At 38.9% G+C, this 17170-nt stretch overlaps 1 protein-coding gene and 1 pseudogene across 1 annotated transcript in view; both read left to right on the top strand.

The window, feature by feature from the left end:
• TRHDE (thyrotropin releasing hormone degrading enzyme) overlaps positions 1 to 17170 on the top strand; it is a 934547-nt gene that overhangs the window by 777213 nt on the left and 140164 nt on the right. The window lies entirely within an intron of this gene.
• Positions 1086 to 1195, top strand: LOC149464785 (U2 spliceosomal RNA; annotated as a pseudogene).

Below are 17170 nucleotides of genomic sequence, written 5' to 3'. Positions count from 1 at the left end.
AAAGAAAAGATGACGACACCCCCAGAATTCTCTGTAAATATACTGTATAATACCAAGGGTAGGAGCATATGCTGCCACGAATAGGCACCAAGACTGACATGGGTGGGTTGATGCTCAATAGAAAAGCTTTAATTAGGAAAATACAATGCTGACTAAACAGCCTGTCTTTCAAAATTTGCTGTTGTCAAGGTGCCTGGATGAACAATGTAGTGTTTCAGGAAAGTGATCTGGTAGCTGCTCTACAAATGGTTTCAATGGAGACCATGGACTAGGCTGCTCAAGATGGCATCACTGCTGTGGTGAAATGAACCCTCACCATTGAAGGAGGCTCCATACCCTCCAGCCCATAAGCTTTATGCATGGTTTTCACAATCCAGGAAGCTAGGGTCCTGGAGGAGGCTTCCTTTACCTTGTTCTTGCCCCAGGGAATGACAAACAATCTGATGCTGTGAAGGATGCTGTGCCTGCCAGGTAGGCCTTGAGAACTTTAGATTTATTGAACTCAGGCTGAGAGACAGTTTGAGGATCCAAAAAGGTTGGTAAAGCCCATGTGTTTGTTAAGCAGAAATACAATGTCACTTTTGGAACAAGGCCCTCATGGGGCGCAATTCCACACTATTCTTTTCCTGAACCAAGGACCTACAGCTCTGACATTCTTCTGCCTGATATTATGGCTAACAGAAGGTTGTTTTGAATGTTATATCTCACAGTGAAAATTGTTCTACTAGAACAACAGGATGTTTTGCTAGGACCTCCATTACCACCATCAGGGCACTTCTTGGAGGACCAAATCTTTAGTACACCGCTGAGGAACTGTACCACCAGTGGGTTATTCCACCATTATGTATTTGTTACTGCTGAGATTTCAGATATTTGAACTTTAAGAGAGCAGAGACTCAAGCCTAGTTTCAGACCAGTTTGAAGGAATTCTAGAAGGTGAAAGACTGAAGGTGAGGTGGGGTCAAAATCTTTTCCAGCAGTGAATGAGACAAATGTATCCCTTATACACATAGTTTGTGGATGATTTTGTTGCCTTTAGCAGTGTTGAAATGACTCCAGCCAAGGAGCCTAGAGTTTCAAACTCCCTTGCTTCTCAGCCTTTTGGCTAAGATCAAGTGTAGCATCTATTCTTATCAGTTGTCTAGGATAGAACTCCGACTCCCTTCGCCAATTGGGGAGTCAGTTAGTAATCCCAGATGTAATTAGGTGGGAATGGTGAGAGTGGTGGGGGAACTTTTTTCCTCCCAGGTTGATTCTGGTCTGGTGCATCAGGCTTGTCCCCGTTTGTAGGCAAAGCTCTTCCTAAGCTTTCTAAGTTCTCATGCCTTTCTGATAGGGATGGGGCTGCACTGGTCTGGCCGAGGGTCAGGCTGAGAAAGAAGCACTGGGTGCTAGTTTTGTGAGTGTGTTCACTACACCGTGGGACTTTAAAAACAAATTGGGTGGAATGCCCAGCTATAATACCTTGTTCCTGTGTTCAAGTGGTGAGGAAGCAACTCTCTCACAGAAGCACCCAGGCAGGGTGCCAGGCGATCCATCACACTGATTACCATCTCATTATTTTGTGTCCATACCATGATTGCATTCTAAACCATAGTGAGGGCTATAGTAGGCTTGCATGCCTCTCCTGATTTCTTAGTCGATACTCCTGTCAAGTGGGTCTTTAAAGGATGCTGAATACTTCATCAGCAATGTTATGATCTTCACCAGACACACAACCACTGCATCCATTAGTGGTATATCAAGCGAGGTAGCATCAGTCTCTGTCAGAGGATATCATTTATTAAGACGGTTCAGGGAAAATCTTTACTCTGTATGCTACCGTTCATCTTCTATGAGTTCTTTGATTTCACCCATTTAGGAAAAAGGGATTGAAAATTCTTTAGAAATGGGAAACATTTCTATGTTATCTTACGACTGGCTTGTTTTACCACTTGGATATATAACTAAACCAGCAAAAAGCTGAAGCCTGAAGACTCTGAACTCCTCCAGGTGTTGTGCAGGTGATGGTGCGGGCAAATTAGTCTGCAAAAACTACCGAGCAGAGATTGCTATGTACAGAGATCAGGAAAAGCAACCAATGACTTACTACCTCAAACAAGTTTTAAATATCGTGACGTGTGAGGAGACCTACTAGTAGACAAATTTAACTAGATAGGAAGGCTAGTGTTTATCTGGGGAATATGAGCAAATATTTGTGTTGTAAGGGCAACAGCTAACTCTGAGAAAGAGATCTTTAAAACTTGTTTGAGGTAGTAAGCCATTGGTTGGTTTTCCTGATCTCTGTACATAGCAATCTCTGCTAGGTAGTTTTTGCAGACTAATTTGCCTGCCATAGGGGGCTCCTCAGGCCCAACATGCTTTTCTTGTGGACCAATCAGGAGATGAGGATCTCTGGACTTTTCACCCAGGAATCATCATCATGGACGTCTTGGGAAGTACATGGCTGGAACTAGAGAGGTATCCAGAGTTAGGTGTGCTCTTTTTTTTAAGCTAGAGACTTAACATACAGTTAACCCCTTACCTAGAGGACATGTGAGGGTCTTGCATTGGTGGAGAGTGACTCATGGCAGAGGAGCAGTGAGGAGGGTAGCTGAGAGGGATATAGAGATAATGTGCAAATAACCCCAGTAACCAGTCCCGGAAGACTTACCAAGGTATTGCAGCAGACCATGTATAGAATCTCCTCAGAGGCCTTAAGGGGAAGAGAGAGAGAAGGAGAATTTTCATGGCACCAAACTCTTCAAATACAACTGGGGTGGAAATGAGATTGCCTGATCCACCCCTTGCATCTTCCGCCTCAATAGGGAAAACCATCCCCTTCCAAGATGTCCTCTCACCTCCAGAAAGCACACGCCATGCATAGCAATGTTGAGAGCTTAAATCTCACAACTAAGATGGCGGTAATTTCTCTTTTGAGCTGGCTACACATGCATTGCATGCCAGCTGCCCCAGTCCACCATCAAGCCTGTAAAATAGCGAGATAAGAGAGCACAGTTCTAGTACCAAAATGAAGAAATGGGAGAGCAAGAGAGAAAAAATATGGAAAGACTGAGGTAAGAAGCCCAACATACAACCTGTGGAAAAAAATTAGACAAAAAAAACAAACTAAGTGGAACGACAGCAAAAAAGTGAAAGGTTTACTTTGGTGCTCTCCTCACTCTCTACTTTGCCAAACAAACACCTTATGATCATTCTGCATGATACATTCCAAGTAAAGACACTCCACTGCCCTAAAAGACCCTCAGAAGGGGCTCCCAGCTTTGTTAGAACCTTTAGCAGTCCAAAGACTGGGCCTGCACCTGGGAGAAGCTGAACTCGGATAGATGTTGCACAAGGCAGAGGAACAGACATAATGCTTCTGTTTGCCAACCATGAGGTATGAGGAAAAAAAAGGAGAACGCTTGAGGCTTTGTATGCTGTTCACCAGCCCTGAGAGAGGAGTCATAGGTGCAGCTAAGTCACTGGTATGCTGCCATGGAGGCACCAGGAAACATACAGTATTTGTAGTTTATAAAAGGGACAGGTCACATCATACATCAGCATGTTTTCTACTTTAACACTAAGGTATGTATTTACAAAAATGGTGCACATTAATTTGCCCAGTGAAAGGGCACTTGCATTTATTCTCTACAAATAGGACACAAATCAAATGTTATGTTATTTCCCGTGCCTCCAAAACCATACATGTAAAGCGTTATCCTCAGTGTTCACAAACATCAAACCTACTGTAGGTAATGTCCCTTTAAGTCTGCAATACACCACAGAAGCAATTTTGTAGATTTTTTTACCACTTTATTATTCTGAATATAAAAATGACTTTTTTTGGGGACTTTATTTCAAAAATCAATTGCATATGGTGTATTGTAGATTTAAAGAGACATTACTGTACCTGTGTTTGTGAACCCTGAGGATAGAGCTTTACATGTATGGTTTTAGATTATTAATAAAATCTGTATGTGGGTATTTATGTTGGCAGCTTGCCATTTATATTTTATTTAATGCTGAGTTGTGAGATTTTTGGGTTTTATTTTGTTATTTCATGTGCTTAATGATGATGATAATGTTTTTCATTGATTGAAAATACGTTTGGGCACTAGATGACACTAAGGGGTTTATTTACTAAAGGCAAATAGACTGTACACTTGGCAAAGTACAGTTGCTCTCTGCAAGTGCAGTTGCTCCAGAGCTTAATAAATGAGGTAAAGCTTCGCTTTGCAACAAATATCCAATCACATGTAAGGAAAATAAAAAAAAAAACAGCTTTTTTGCTTGCACATGATTGGATGATGGAAGGCAGAAGAGCACCTGCTCATTTACTAGGTTCTGAAGCAACTCCACTTGCCTTTTTGCCTTTAGTAAAGCAACCCCTAAGTATCATAAAAAAAATTGATATTTATTGATATCTATGATATTTAGCACCATCTTGTGGCAAAATGCAATATTTTCCCCTGTATATTACATGATTGTGTGTTTAACCATTTGCCCTTCTGAGGATTTTCTCCCCTTCCTGACCTGGCAATTTTTTGCGTTACGGGGCTGCGCTACTTTAACTGACAATTGTGCAGTCATGCGCTGCTGCACCCAAATTAAATTTACTTCCTTTTTTCCCATGAATTGAGCTTTCTTTTGGTGGCATTTGATCGCCTGTGCAGTTTTTTTGCGCTATAAAAAGAAGACTGACAATTTTGAGAAAAAACACTATATTTTTTGACTTTTTGCTATTAAACATGTCCAGTAAAAAAATTTTAAAAATCAAATTTCGGCATAAATTTAGGCCAAAATGTATTCTGCTACATGTCTTTGCTTAAAAAAAAAATCCCAACACGTGTAAATGAATTGGTTTACATGAAAGTTATAGCGTTTACAAATGGCAGTATAGATACTGGAATTTTTTTTTCTACTAGTAATTGGCAGCGATCAGTGACTTATAGCGGGACTGCGGGGGGACATTCTGACACTGGGGGGAACTGACTTGGTGTCACTGACATCCCAAGTAACACCAATACAGTGAGCACTGCTGAAAAATAAGCACTGACACTGTACTAATGGCACTGGATGAGCAAAGGGTTAACTATGTGCAGGGTGTGTTTTACTAGGGGCGGTGTGTTGGTTCTTCACTGTAAGCACACTGCTCTAGATGACTGTGCTATGCACAGCCATTTGTTGGTGATCGTCGGAAATTACCAGGCGTTGGCGAGTAATTACTGGCCGGGACCCGGTGATTGACAATTGCGAAAGGCGGCACGGGTAGGGCACGCATGTGGCTCACGTGCACCTCCTACCCAGACATGCAAAATCACATCACCCTCAGTATTTCTGCTATAGGGTGGACGGGAAGGGGTTAAAGGATAAGTTCACCTTTTTTTACCTTTTTTTTTTTCTTCTAAATTCCAGCTCCCCTATGTACCAATATAGCATTAATGTACGTATTGTGCAGACATTCAAAAGCTTTCCATTTTTTCTACCCACCTTTATGTAAGTGCCCAGATGTCTGTAAAAAAAAGCTTCTCCATTACTTCTGCCTGATTGTACAGAGATTGTACAATCAAATTGTATAGTGTATGGCCATATTTATACAAGTACATAGGAGAGAGTGGATGGTGACACTCAGCTGTGTCATCCACGTGATGTGGGTTGCGAGATTTTTACTATGCATTTTGCTGCGATTGCCACTCATTTTTCAAATGAAAAAAATTGTGTTTGCTTCTGTGTTTGGTGTGCTCTTAACAATTAATGGCACCAAAAGGGCAACTAGTTAATTTTAGGTGTATTAAAGTGGCCATACTCCATACTTCTATTCCATGGAATAGGAGGACCCACCTATCTACCCAATTACACTGTATCCAATCAGGCAGGCCCTTGCACTACATAGTTGATGGTAGATCTAAAGGAGATTGTACAATCAGATTGTATAGTGTATGTGAACTTTACAAAACCCAGAACACAATTCTGTTTTCAATATTACAGCTCTATCCACATAGGCTGTTATCTGTTGATTAAGCACACTATGCCAATTAAATGATCTATGCAAAGGAAAGTTAAGATAGAAAAAAAAAATGTCTGTGTATTTAGTGAGAACAGTGACCACTGATTGATTGCTTTCCTTTAATATATGTGCACCTGGAAGTGGGTGGGAGGTAGGAGGGTAGATGATGCAGGATGTGTCCTAAGGAGGTCAGCTGGTCAACTCCTTCCTGTGTCATGACCTAAAATCTCTGCAGGAAGTAAGGCAGAAGTAATTGTGAAGCTTTTTTGGACAACCAACCGGACACTGACATAAAGGTAGGTAGAAAAAATGGAAAGCTTTTGAATTTCTACAAAAGTAGTACACTAATACTATATTGGTACATAGGGGAGCTGGAATTTAGAAAAAAAAGTGAACAAAGGTGAACTCATCCTTTAGTCCAAAAAAGTAGATGATGCCCCTGAATAGCGCCTGAACAAAGATGACGACAGGCTATCAAGGAAAAAGGAAAATTACACATAACTTAGTATGTTTGCACATAACATGAAAAATACATCTTATGCTAAATGCAAAATAAAAATGGAGTAATCCTTGTAGCCCTCTTAACAACTTACAATATATATTAGGGACAGTGTGAACAAAAATATTTTGAAGATATGTAATAAATTGGCTGTGCAGGTAATCTGTACTCATGTGCATTTTAAAATGCTTGTTAGATTAGGAATAAACATACAGTATATGGCATATCATCCTGTATTTGTTATAGGTAAAAACAGAAAACCTGCCCTAAAAAAAAGATAAAAATACAGAGAAGAAAATATAATCTACCATTTTGTGTATTAGTCTCCAGTTCTGTTACATGTTAACCATATTTCTTTTATATGCCCGATTAAAAATGCTAGAATGTCAGTGATCTGAAATCAGTTACTATCTTGTATTTACATTAAGTAATCTGCTAATGTTGTATGAAAGTTATAGGAATAATTTGGAAATATTGATTTAAATGTTGCCAATAACTAAACCATGTTAAAATCTAACTAAAACCATCTTCTGTAAGTGATACTACTCAATCACAAATATATTTAGCTGTTTTATTTGCCCTATAACCGCACTTTCAATTAATATATAGGATTGCCGTATAACTGCAATTTTACTTATAATTCTAATATTTAGAATTTTTGCTTGTCCCTGAAGCCTCTAAAACACCATTATGATAGGTTATATTTACCAAAGATATTTCTGTTGTCAGAAATCTTTTATGTAGAATTCCAGCTCCCTTGCTGTACTCTAAACATCCAGCCTCCTGTGTAACTCTCAGTAATTTTCTATAAAAAAAAATGCTGATTTTTACATATATAGAGGAAATGTTACAATTGGCCTGCATGGCAAGTGGTTAAAGTATTCAGATATGTAAGCGATATACGTGCCCATTTAAACTTGAAGTTAGAGCATAACCTTTGTAATGGGGCAGACGGAATACCAATATTTAAAACTTTACATTTCTGAAAGTTAAAGTGGTTGTAAAGGCTGAAGGTTTTTACCTTCATGCATTCTATGCATGATGGTAAAAACTTTGTGTGCTGCTGCTCCTAATACGTACTGTACCTGAGCCTAATCTTACTGTGCCTGAGCCGAAGAGAGTGGAGGGTGGGGCCAAACCGCAGCTCTATGTGTCCTAAAGCCAGGCTCGGGACCGAGCACATACCAGTGCCCCCATAGCAAGGGGCTTGATGTTGGGGGCACTGGTCAAAGGAGAGGAGCCATGGAGCACTGGACGATCCAAGAAGAAGAGGATTGGGGCTTCCCTGTGCAAAATCACTGCACAGAGTAGGTAAGTATGACATGTTTGTTATTTTATTTTCAAGCCAGACCTTTGAAATCACTTTAATTTTCAGGTAGGATGAGTCCCCATAGATTTGAAATTCAATTAGAAATATGGGAAGGGCTACATCAAGGCTGGAGAAAGAGAAAAGCATATCATTTGCATATACAGAGATCTTGTACTCAGTAATATGACATGGATACCACAAAAAATGTGAGTGAGGGGATCAGATAGAGTTGGCAATCCTGACACATGCCATTGGAAATATCAAAGGGCTCTGAGAACATGCCATTAACCTTCACCTGTGTGGTATGCTTTATATATGCACCTGAACCAATTAAACATATAGTTCTCCAGGTGAACATATTGCAAGAGAGATCTGACACAGCTGAATGCTTTTTCTGCATCCTAGTATGTGGCATGGGATTAAAGTAGCATTAGCAGAGTGACCCAGGTTCAAGACTTTCATGATGTTATTTCTAGCTTCCCAGGTAGGGACAAAGCCTACGTGGACTAAGCTAGATAACTAGGTGTATGGGGAAGGAACTGGTTGGCTAGGATTTTCATAACCAATTAAGCTTTGTTAAGGAGGGAGATGGGGCAGTAGCTGGAGGGTCTTTACCCTCTTGGTTTCGTACAGTAATATGAGCTCCTAAGGAGTCTACCCAAAAACTGTGAGCTATCAGATAAAGAGTTGTAAGCTGATAAAAAGTGATATCTCAGCTGAAGCAGGGAAGATTTGTAGAACAATAGTGTTACAGGTTTCCTTTAATACTGACTGCAATGTCTATGGTTTGTATGCATGCTGCAAAAATTAATGTTAATATCTTTCATACCGTGTATACTGTCCATGTACATTTTTACATGATTTCGGCCCAAATAAGGCTTTTTTGGTATAATATTTGAATGTGCTTTTTTTACATTTATGTGTTAGTAAAGGAAAAACCGAGCAAAAAAAAATATAATATTTTTTATCAGCTCTTGTAATGTCCACCTTAAACTTGGTCTAGCTAGAACTGAGTGAACCAATCTTCTTGGTTTAAGCTTTGACCTAGAATTGGCCAGTTATTTGTAGGTTGCAGATAAATGACAATATCCACCGATATGCCAATGCAGGAGGGCTTTGAGTTTGTAGAATTGCATTAATACCAGCCAGCATACCTTAAAATTGGGCTATATTGAAAACTAGCTTGTCTTTTATGACAATCTGGGATGAATCAAGTTTTTAAACATACTTTTTTGTAGTTGCTGTTGCTTTTGTACTGCCCTTATTATCATTTTAACTATAGGTGGGGACTACAATACTTTCCTCAGTGCCATAGGCACGTACATGCTTCTTTATACACATCTAGATGATGGCAATGATGTCATATTTAAATGACCATCTGTTGTTAAAATAATGAATATTGCTTTGTACTCATTACCCTTATGAGGGCAAAAGACCTCAATATCACTATTGAACAGGAACAATGGTTCCAAGATTGGAAGGCTGCTAAGTTTTGTTTGTAACATGTCTTAGCATTGATAACCAATAAAATATTGTACTGCTGGTATTTAGTCCCTACCCGGTTAGCCCAGTTTAATTTAGTAGGTACAGGACTTGTTTTCATGGCTGCCATGATTAGGCTACATGCTTGCATAAAAATGTAAAGTAAGTTAACATATTCTTTTTACAAGTACTTTAAAAAGAGGAGGTCCCATAATGTAAATCCATAATCAGTCACATCATCCAGTGATATAGATCTAGGTCAGTAACGATGAATGCTGACACGTTGAAGGAAAAAAACATGGCAACTGCCAACATGATCCATTCTCAACAACTGTCCCCAGGAATGACAGCTCCCTAGCTGATAGCCAGATGTAAATAAAGTTGTGGATTTTACCCAGTGGTGTCATTGACTAAATATACTGTATATGGATATGGCATTTATAGACAATTATAGATATATTATGGATATGACCTTTTTTTACATTTCACTGTGGAGACTAGGAGCTGTCAATCACAGCAAGCAGCCATTAGGATTGGCATGTTATTTCTTTCAGCAGGTCGGAAGGCATCTTTTATTGTGATTGACACAGATCTGCTTTACTGAATGAAATGATTAACAATGATTTTACATCATGGGACTTTTTTTTCAATAAAAGACTTGAAAATTGTGTCTGTGTGTTTGTTTTCTAATTACTTTTTTTAATGCATAGCCCTTACTCCTTCAGAGATTACCAGATACATTTTTTTATCTTTTTAAATGAGTTTCCAGATTCTGAAAATTCCACCAGTTAGAGACCCCCACAACCACTCGATCAGGGTTGTGGGGAGGAGGCCCTTATCCTCAACAACATGGGACCTTCCTTGCAAGGTACCCCCCATTGTTTAGGACATGCACAAATTCAGTTGACAGCTGAATTGGGCAGGGTGGGGATACACCAGAGGTTGTTAGGATGCCACCAGCCACTGGCTCCCTAACAACCAGCCTGAACTGGAAGTTGTTACATGTAGCAACATAAAGTAATAATACTGTCACTTCCCAGTGCAGCCAGAGGTTTGATTTGGCCAAACACCTATTTAGTTTGACCTTTTGCCCTACCACTGAACAAGAAAACTTTGATCTGATCATGGGTTCGGACCAAACCTGGAGCTCACTCCTAGTTTTTACCCTTCCCTACTTTATAAAAAAATGACAAAAAAGTAAACATTTTGGCTTTGGATATGCATCAGGCCCATGAACACTGGGCAATCAGCCCTGGTACATGAGGTCCTGGCATTTAGGTGCCAGCAGAAGGCCCAGATGCACCTGTGAAACTCTATGAAAGCTGCTCTAGCTGGATGGGGCCTGGAGTGCTGCTAATGTTTAGAGCAGTATGTGTCCAGGCACAAATGCTCAAAATGCAGGCTTCTTCCAAGCCTTCATACCTTGGTGCATACTGCCCTAAACTTTAGTACCAGTGGTTGCACTTTCCAACACCATCCAGCCCCATACATCCACAGCAATGTTTTGCTTATCATGAAGATTTAGAAGCTGCCAGCAATGGGCCTTGATGGTGCACTTGTGCATTCTGACCACACCTAAATGCCAAAGCCCCATGCTAAATGCCCAGTGTCCATGGGGCCTTAATAGGGACATTGACAGCTATGGCATTTTATCTAGTTTTTGCCTCACTGCTTTTAGAAGCAAGATTTGTTATTCTTCTAAGGGTCCATGAACATTAGATGGCTGAAAAAATTCAAGAACCTCTGGCAGAAAAAGCAGCATAAAAATGCTCCTAGTGGCTTGTATTGCTCAACAGTTTATACAAGTTTATGGGCATTTGCTTTTATAAGCTATTTTTTCCAAAATATTTCCCTCTGCTCATTTTTCAATATAATCAATGTACATTTGAAAACGTGAACACTCCTAAACAGCGCGTTTATGAGTGTTTAGGCATGTCGATGCTTCGCAAGTGTTTTTTTCTACCTGAAAGCACTTTTCAAAAATGCACTTGTGATTTCTTTTTCAGCCTGAAAATGCTCTTCTGCAAAATATGCATGTAAACTCCCAAATGTGCATGAACAAATAGGCTAACATAGAGTTGCTTATACAAGCTGAAGAAAAAAAAAATGACAAAAGCCTGTATAAGCAGCATTTGTTATGCCCAGCATACATGTGGCTTAATTGATTATTTTTCACAAAATAGCCCATAGATAAATCAGCGTTCATAAGTTCTCATGCACACTGGACTTTTTTTACAGCTGCTGTTTTTGGCTTTTGGCATTTTTTTCTACAACCAGTAGGCTGTAAATCAGTGTTATAGGCTTTAATCAGCTATTTTTTGGCAGGGGCGTTTTTTGGCTGGAAAAAACCCCCAGAACTAGTGGGTTTCTAGAGGAGTTTTTTTTAGTTGCAAAAATGCTCTGACATTGGCAAAATGCGGCAAACCAGCGTTTTTGTGCATTTTTTTTTCAGCAAATTTTTTATGTATTTTTTTGTGTGTAAAAAATGCTAAAAACACCAATGCAGAAAAACACGTCTAAATGCTATGGCAAAAATGCTAAAAATGTGGAAAAACTCACGTTTTTAATGTGACTTTATACAGCTAATGCTACCTGTGTTTTTAAAATGCCCAGTGTGCATGAGGACTAAGAGTACAACTATTCCTACTTTTTAGGTCTAAAAAAGAACATACAGTTACATTTTTTTCTTGACAATTTGTGCTGTGGACTCTTGTATGACAACCAACCCTCTGTGTATTACAAGTTTCTGAAAGCGTCATGAAATATTTTCAAAGTGGTATATTTTATTAATCAGTAATATTGTAAATAAGTGTTACAATCTTTGTAGCATGTATAACAAAATGGACAGTTCCTCACAAAAGCTAGCAAAAGCTAATAACAATCACATATTGTGGTGTCTATGCATATACAAAATGGACTGAATAACATTTCTCTTTCCCTAGGCAATAATTAGTTTGTTTTATGCTAATCTGATATGTGTGTGCATCTTCAAATAAAAATAAGAGAACTACTGTGAATGTCTAAAACAATTGCAAAATTTACATGCACAGTACCAAACAGCTCTTTCTTTATTTATTACTGTCTTTGTATATATTTGATGAATTTACATTTAATTTGGCCAAACACATCACAATTTAAATATTTCATTTCTGTACTTTTTTTACTGATTATATCAAGAGTTCCACAGTTCAGAGGCCTAAGTAAACTATATATTTTTAAATTATTGTTATAAAAAGAGGTTCGCAGAGATGAGGTTTTATTGTAAATTGTTACTGTCAGTACAAATACAGAGGTGAGCTAACATTTACAATAAGTACAAGGTATACAAGAGCAATGCAATAGTAGGTATTGTTAAGCACTAATATGAATGCACAGAGAAGCGTACTGCTTGAAAACTAGAGTACAGCATGCAGTCATTCAGTGTAAGCAACATTAAAGCTTATCAGGCTACAGACCCATAACTAGTTACTTTGTTAATAATTATGCTCTGCGTAGAATCATATATACTGTATATATGTGATTCTGCATTTCCATGTAGGACACATGCACCATCCTACCCTTGCCGTCACTGGCTACTGTAGATTTCAGCCACCAGGTCCTGGCAAGTGATTCATGGTTGGCACTCGGAGATTTACAGCTACTGTTTTTGGCTTTTGGCATTTTTTTCTACAACCAGTAGGCTGTAGGTCAGTGTTATAGGCTTTAATCAGCTATATTTTGGCAGGGGAGTTTTTTGGCTGGAAAAAACCCTAGAACTAGTGGGTTTCCAGAGGAGTTTTTTTAGTTGTAAAAATGCTCTGACATTGGTAAAATGCGGCAAACCAGCGTTTTTGTGCATTTTTTTTTCAGCAAAATGTTTTATTTATTTTTTTGTATGTAAAAAATGCTAAAAACGCCAATGCAGAAAAACTCGGCTAAATGCTATTGCAAAAATGCTAAAAATGTGGAAAAACTCACATTTTTAATGTGACTTTATACAGCTAATGCTACCAGCGTTTTTAAAATCGTTTAACAATAGTGCAAAGGGAATCTTTTCTCAGCTGTACATCTATCTTTTTGTGACAAATGTGCATTACCAAGTCCTGAAAAGAAGAAGACAGTCCCAAAATAAGTGTGGGAGTGTGTCTCTGTGTGTCCTACATCTCCAACAAACTTAAAAATACTGAAAGTTTACCTTGTGTAAGTGGTCTGGGGTCATGTACCACCCTACCACTGTACAACCACAGATGATTTATGGGCTAAGAAGAGGATTCTGCTAGCTTCGTTCTGTGATAGCATCCAGTTTATGATCCTTTCTATGAGAGACGGTGGGGAAGATTTGTTATCCATTTGTAGCAGAAGAGCATGTGCAAAAGAGAACATGTGAGTATACGTAAAAGATTCCACGCACAGTTTCTTGAAAGAGATGATTGGACAAAAAAGAAGTTTATGTTTCAGTATGGAGTGAAGATGATGCAAGAACTGGGGTAACCCCCAGTCATCAACTAACATACAAAATTTAGCCCTGAGTGTAGGACACTAAAGGAGCTCAGTCTAGCTAGATTCAGAAATTGGGTATCATAGTTCAGTTCAAAGGCTGTGGATTCCATGATGGGAAATATAGGCAATGGATTTGAAGAGCATGTAGGAGATTGAAAGAGTTTATGTAGAACCAAGCATGTAGAGCTTATCAACATATGATGCCTGATCTCTGCAGGCATTTTGTCTAAAATTCAGGGAAGACCCCACAGGGGGAAGGGTGTTTAATCTTGTCCCAGATGTATCCCTTGTTTGTGTGGATAAGTAGCACACCACTCCTGAAGCTTTGCTAGAAGTGTAGCTTTCCACTAGTAGTAAGTAGTAAAAAGCAATCTATTCACTCTGAGGTAAAGTTATATTGAGAGGCTGATCTTGCAGCATTTACTTTGAAATTACTATAGTGAACAAACAGGTCCAGTTCAAGTAATATAGAAGGAAAAGCAATCCCTCAGATTAGTCACATATAAAAGAAAGTTGTTCGCAAAGAGACTCAATTTGTGAGAGGTTTCTCCAACTAGTATGCTCTGTATGAAAGCATCTTTAGTGCAAAGGAGTAGTCAGGTGCTTCATCACTAATATGTACAGACAGGGTGAAAGTGCACAGCATTGTCGCATCCTGTTGTACTGTATATGGTCTCCGGATCAGACAAGAGTCTATTGATCCTAATTCTAGCTGTGGGTATGGTGCGTAAGGGCGTAATTTCTTTTTATATGAAAACCATAGGTAGACCTATTTGCTCAAGAATAGATCCAAGGAACCACCAGTAGATGTGGTCAAAAGCCTTTTCCTTGTCCAAAGAAAGTAGACATAATGGGAGCTTATATTTAAGGTGCATGAGGGAGATGGTTTTAATCATGTGATCTCGGGCTTCACAATGCATTGCAAAGTTGACTTGGTCCAAATCTATTAGGGCCTAGAATAAAGGATTGTAGTTGAGCAGTCAACTTGAGAACTGGCCAAGGCCTTTTGTGAGTCTCCTAAGATTGTCTAGCAAAGGGACACATGTTTGAAATTGCATTAAAGGTTCTATTTAATAAGCTAAGGGATCTCTAAATTGTTTGTAAAAAGCACCCAAGAAGCCATCAGCCCAGGGCTCTTACCTGACAGGACTTTCTTTTCAGTAGAGAAGGGATCTAAGAGACTTTATGCTTTTTATGCATCTAACCAAGAGAGCACTGTACATTTAATGTAATCTGGAGCTGAGTGGCAACCGTAGTGGCAGGGAATTCCATATTCTTCCATATACTTATTTTGTATAAGTTTGAAGAATAGTCATGGAGAGCCAAGGCAGTCTGTACAGAGGCATGGACCATTCCCTGTTTGGGCAATGTACTTTGGGAATATATGTACAGAATTGTTTTGCTTGGATTGAATGTTGCCATACTCATAAGACTTTTAAAGTCCTTCTAGATCACTTCAGGCTGGCCCCTTTTGCAGGTATAGCTGTGTAAAACATTAAACAATAAGTGCCTATGCTGTTTTAAATTTAGTAATACACTGTATCACCCTGCTCTGAACATGCTCAGTTGGTCTCTATTTTTGGGCACTCCTCAAAATCTAGAGGCCGATCTGACAGCCTAAAGATTTACTGCTGCTCAGGGACTCCGGGCTTCAGCAAAATGGCAGCCTTCAGCAAGAAGAAACAGGAACAATGCCAGAAGCAATTTACAGCATACACTAATTTTGGTAGCATAGTTATTAATGTGGAATGTATGTTCTTAGCTAAATTGTCATATATCCAGAACTGAATCATTTTGAAAAAGGGTAATCTCTTTTTTGAAAAATTGAGAGCAACTGAGCATGTGCAGAGCAGAAAGCAGTACTGGATTTTAAACAGTATAGACACTTATTTTTAATTTTGTATATACAGTAGCTATTCCTGCAAAAGGGGGGCAGCCTGAAGCGATCAAGCAGGACTTAAGTTTCTGACTAAAGTTTCACTTTAATATATATCTCTTTATTCTGGGCAACTTCTAGTCTCATTTGCTGCTTATGCTGTTTCTGTTTGTTTCACTAAATAAATACAGAAAATATAAGGTTTGATATATTAAAGACAAATAGACTGTGCAGTTTGCAAAGTGCAGTTGTACTCTGCAAGTGCAGTTGCTCCACAGCTTAGTAAATGGGGTAAAGTTTACTTTGCAAAGCATACCCAGTCATGTGCAAGTAAAATAAAATAAAATAAAAACATTTTTGCATGTACATATTTGGATAATGGAAGTCAGCAGAGCTTCTGTTCATTTACAAAGCTCTGGAGCAGCTGCTTTTGTAGAGTGCGACTGCACTTTGCAAAGTGCTCAGTCTATTTGTCTTTAGTAAATCAATCACATAAAATTGAATCTCCTTCTATACTCACACTAAATATTAGTGAAGGTACACTAGCCAACCCCTCAAAAAATATATATTTCCTTCAACCTTATATTTCATGCTAATTTACATAAACACTGCTGATACTTACATTTTTACTTTGTCAGCTCCGTACATGACCAGTGCTTTTTAGTATAACATCTAAAGACAGATATACACTATACTTCCAAAAGTATTGAAACACCCCTCCAAATCATTGGATTCAAGTATTCCAATCACCTCCATGGCCACGGGTGTATAAAATCAAGCACCTAGGGATGCAGACTGCTTCTACAAACATTTGTGAAAGAATAGGTTGCTCTCAGTGAATTCGATTGTGGTACAATGATAGGTTGCCATCTGTGCAACAAGTCCATCAGTGAAATTTCCTTGTTACTAAATATTCCATGGTCAACTGTTAGTGGTATTATAACATAGTGGAAGCAACTGGGAACAACAGCAACTCAGCCATGAAGTGGTAGGCCATGGGGTCAGCACATACTGAAGCGCACAGTATGCAGAAGTCCCCAACTGTCTGCAGAGTCAATAGCTAAAGACCTCTAAACTTCATGTGGCCTTCAGATTAGCACAACAACAGTGCAGAGAGCTTCGTGGAATGGATCCCCAGGCAGAAATCATGAAATGTTGGCATTTATATTGAAAATATGAATAATCATGCTTCATAAGGATAGTGATCATATGAAGTCATTTATTATCACATAGTTGTTTGTATCCTTTTTAAATCATAATGATAACAGAAATCAAATATCCCTGATCAAAAGTTTGCCACAGAAAAGCCTGGTGAGGCATGTCAAGGTGTTGTTGGGCATATTGCAACCGGGCTTTTTTGTGCCAATGGCTCAGTAAAGTCTTCTTTTTTGAAACTCGACTATGCAGCTAATTTTTGTTCAAGTATTGTCGTATTGTGCTCCTTAATAAAAAACACACTGTCTTTCTCCAAAGTAGCCTATATTTCTCCTGAGGTTACCCATGGGGTTTTCTTTGTATCCGAAACAATTTCTAATA

This window comes from Staurois parvus, unplaced genomic scaffold, assembly GCF_062004578.1.
Source record: "Staurois parvus isolate SC_StPar_1 unplaced genomic scaffold, SC_StPar_1.0 ptg000147l, whole genome shotgun sequence".
Classification (NCBI taxonomy): domain Eukaryota; kingdom Metazoa; phylum Chordata; class Amphibia; order Anura; family Ranidae; genus Staurois; species Staurois parvus.
The sequence above is the reverse complement of the archived record's forward strand: the minus strand, read 5'-3'. Positions and strand labels throughout refer to the sequence as shown.